Here is a 4,834-nt window from a genome sequence, read left to right on the forward strand (position 1 = left end):
ATGCTGCAAACACATGACAAACATAAACAAAAAAGTACAATTTAGTAAATGCTCACGAACGAATCCGATAATTCCACTGCAAAGCTGTACTGAGCGCTTCACACATCTATTCCATCGGCCACTGTTGTGTGGACGCGCGGCTTCACGCCAAACAAATAGCGCTGATTTTAAACCGCATCGCAAAAGTTAAACACTACACACAGCGCGCGGCAAGTTTCCCTGTGGTTCCCGGCGTGGCGCGCTCTGTCAAGGAAATATGCTCTTAAACCGGATCTGTGTGCAGCATGCATGGTCCGACCTGCTCCAAGCCACCCTGCACGGCCACTGTCGAACGCAATGCCAATGTCAAGCTTCGAAAGCAGAAGCAGGCTCGCATGTCGTGAAGTGGTGCTGCTGGTATGCGCTGTCCTACCGAAGCACAATCGGTGAAATCCGTTTTTACCGTCCGCCAAGAGGCTGCAAGGGGTGCGAAAAAAACAATTGCCAACTACCGTACCGTACCGTTCGTTCCGGATGCAGTTTTGCAGGCACAGCCGGGGCTCTGTTTATTGCACTGTGGTGTGCAAAAGTGCAAGTGCAACATACGGATGTTACGGCCGCGAAGCCGTACAAGCCTAGCCGTGGTATGTGGAAGGCGCACAGTTGGAGTTTATTTGAACAACACCACAAACCGGGGGAGGGAAGTTCACTTTTGTCTGTGATGGTGAATGTTGGTGCCCGAAAATTACTCGGCACCCTATTATCGGACGCAAAGATCCACAGCAAGCGATGGAGGTTTTGCGAACAGCTGCTATAAGGAGTTGTTTAACAAAAGCGCGGACAGCGGGATTGTTTTTCGCCGAGCAAGGGATTAATGCATTGTATTGCTGGTACGTGTTTGTTTGTGAGCATATTTTAAATTGTAAAAAATATATAAAAGACGAATCAATGAGTGACGATTTACGATTTAGAAAAGTATTAATCATGTAAAGCGTAGTATATAAACTACGCAAAGGGGTATTTTAATTCCCAGTTTTGTTGCATCAACTTAAAATACTCGATGCTTGAAGAGCCTTAAATTAATATAAAATGTAATAATACAAAACTCGTATTAAATTGTCCCCATTCGAGCTGTTATTGAATATTATGAAGACGAAGAAATGCGTCATGATAACACCAGGCCCGTAGCATAGTATCGGCCTGGTAGGCCACCGCCAATAGCGCCAGTCCTTGGGGGGCGCGACAAAAAAGAAATCGTTATACAGATCGACTTCACTGGTTGACAGAAGAAGACGTGTTTGACTAAGAAGAAGATAGCAGACGTGTTTGACAGATAGTGAATGTGATGAATAAAAAATATACAGTAAAAGTCTGTAAACTTAGTTTTCCAAACTGAAATTCATCGCAATGTTTGCTTACTAAAAGCCTCATTACTACCCTGCTGGTGTTTCTTTGTGTCACAGCTACCTCGTTGGTTGGAGACAACTTAAGTATTAAGGTGCCAACTAGTGAACCCAACAAAAAAATGCTAAACCAGTGAGGTTATACTGTAATACAATCGTACGGAAAGCGATTTTATCTGAGCTTAAAAAATCGTCAAAATCGAGTAATGAGAATGATACGAAACGTTCAATGTGATGTGTACAAGGATTTTCTGTTTACTTCCTGATTTCGTCTTGGATTGGTCACACGAGCTTTAGAGCGTCCAAAATGTGTGGAATCATTTGTTTAAAAAATGATGGAATGATGAAAACTATGTAAAATCCTGTAAGTTGGCTTTTCGTTGTAAATTCCGAAGTTGACAGACTGATAGACTTCAATTTCTATTTAATTTATTTCAACCCCCTAGCATCTGTTGTATGGAACGCATACATTAAGTATTTTCAATGCGCAAGAAGATTGCAAGTACAGTAACTGTATTCGATTTAAGCATGTATTGAAAGATCTAGTGAGAACTGAAATACATTTGAAAAATCCTACAAAAACTATCAGGAAACGTAAGTTATAAAACTTAAACCAGGATGAAGATGCATGCAGGCAGACTAAGGTATTGGTTATTAAAACTTGCCAAAACTGGAGACCATTTGCAACCTGATGTTGTTCAATGGTACACATAAATGTGCTTCTTATGATGCTGCGAGCGAGTTGATTTATCTATCAGATTGCCGATGATCATATGGGCTATAAAATATTGCCGTTTATAATTAATCGTTTGAAAACACGATTCAAAACCTACCTGCGGTCCGAAATCAGCGGTAGTGGTGGTCCCATTGTACAGTCATCAACTCGTACAACTCAATAATAATCCCATCATGGGTTAAAGTCTAGAATGAGCCGTAGCGACTTACTGCGTGGTACTCAGTAAGTCCTCAAATCCTGTGTAGGCCAGCATTGGACGTTACGCCAAGCAGAAGAAGAAGGGTTCCGTGTATGTATTTTGACCAAGGGTCACGCTATGGCTCTGCATATCACATAGTCTGGCAATATTCAGGCAATTTGAGAAGGAATTGCAAAAGTAAGCTTACGAAAATCAATATCTATCAAACATTAACCAGTTTCAAGCAACTATAGATCTTTAGAAAGCCATATTGTGTGCAGCGCCTACCAAGTACTTGTTTATTATTTGAATTTTAATTTGAGAAATTGCTGTTAACAACATTTGTTTAAACCTCTGCTTTGATTCCGTTCTCTTTGCTATTCATGAGGACCTACCATCATCCTGGACATTCCTGAAAACGGGTTTGATCTTTATTAATTGTAGAAAACCAATATTGAACGGATATGCATCCTACTATGGATTGTGTATCGTAATCCTCTCACAATCCATGCTACATTACGTTAAATGCACACATAGTGTAAATATGGGAAGCTACCATCGTACGGTTGCTAACAGGCAAGCGCTTCACAGAGTCAAAATTGTTCTGCAATGTCTTCTGTATGGCTGGCAAAATTCGTTATGAATGAGCGCTTGAATGAACGGCAGTGATACACGCAACCATTGTAAGCGGATGTTTATTATGGCGGAAGAAAGCTGATTCCTATTGTTAGGTAAGGCAAAGTAAGGCGTTCGTTCGGTTGGGTGGGGTGCCTTTTTGTGGTGATACAACTAAAAACCTCAGAAACTGAAAAGGATCACATTGTGTAGTGCACGAATAGAAAATTCAAAAGCATTGCATTAAATCTTTAAATTGTGTTACGGAGAGGAGTTGTGTTGGGTTCCGTTCAGATGTTATTGATTTCAAATCATACATTTGCGCACTTGGCATAAATACAATCCTTGCAAGTAATATACGAAACAGGAAGTCTGAATGTATAATTGAACATAATTGATTATTTCTTGACTTTAATTATAAAATGCAAATAGTAATGCGCCTCGGCTTTTACTAACCAGCATTCGTTTCGAATGATTTAATCAAATTTTCAGTGAAACATGTTTTGAATCAATTGGTTTATATCTCGATACCGGCAGATTGCAATATTGAATAAGAAATAGTTGCATTAATTACGAATTTTTGCATTCCGTTGCAGTATCAAAATAGGAAACGAATGTTGAGTCTTTTTTCGTTTTGGTTTCGTAATTTCGTAGATTGGATCGTTGCTGTTGTTCCTGACACTGGGCCAACATGGCTTTTGGAGGAATCAATTAGTTGTTCACAGATAAAAAAAAACCTACTTCACGTCAAAGGCACATAACATAAGAATTGCATAACTAGGTTTGTAAAAATTTAATGAGAAGGGAAGTACATATAATCAGGTAAAGGAAGGTTATAGTAAGAAGAATACAAGCTAAAACAGTATGTAAAAATTTTTTTTTATAGCATGGAGGTTGTTTATATTTTTGCTAAACAGGAAGAAACTTCTTGCAAAACGTCGCCATGGTTCTGTTTTGCAATTCCTCTTGTCGTCCTATTTTACAATGCCTATCTTCACGTAATTTCACTGGGAACAGAACAAAAACTGATGAGACATGCACAGGAAATTACAGGAATTATTATCTTAATTGCAGCGCTTCCTACTGTTTCAAAGCAAATTGCTCGTTACGCGATGTACATTGACGTAGTGTATAATGCAGTTTTAAGTGTTTAATTACTACCAGCAATCATTGAAGTTTGATGCATCGGTTTGATGAATCAACAAAAATGGACTATAAATAAAGAAGTTAAGTAAAACAGAATGTGTGAAACAATTTACCTAATACACAGCATAGAAAGATGAAGAGAAAACAACATTAAATAGGTAATTTTTTGCATATATTAGATTTTCTGTAATCATGTTATGAACCACTGATGTTATTTCATAACTTAATATTTATTATCACAAGAAAGTATCATTTGAAGGTACAATAACACAACGTAGTAGTCTATTAGACTTTGCGCTGGACATAAGACTCGAACAAACTTTGATCGAGTTTGATTTTATCCTTGGGATTCAGTACTCATCTATGTTGTACATATCTTGACTATAACAGAAAAAGGCTTTGCGATCTCCCGTGATCGTTTATTTAAAATTTTCGTTCCAAATTTTAAATGTTGTTTACTTTAACATATATTTCATTAATTGCCTAGCATTAACGGCATATTAATCATTTGGAAGGATATTGAAATTAACTTATAGAAATACAATGGCTTTATTTGTGCAAATTTTGGTAAATTAAGAAAAAATCGAACCATCAATTCAAATAACCGTTCGGATAACTTAAGTCACTATCGATCTATTAATTCACTATACATGAGTTGCTAATGACGTGGAACTCCATCTTTAATACAAAAAAAAAAAAAATACACACACCCATTACTTACCATTTTAACACACCTTAAAAATGATGATGAAAGAAACTCTCTAAATGGACACAATA

The sequence above is a fragment of the Anopheles arabiensis genome, chromosome 3 (assembly GCF_016920715.1).
Source record: "Anopheles arabiensis isolate DONGOLA chromosome 3, AaraD3, whole genome shotgun sequence".
NCBI lineage: Eukaryota > Metazoa > Arthropoda > Insecta > Diptera > Culicidae > Anopheles > Anopheles arabiensis.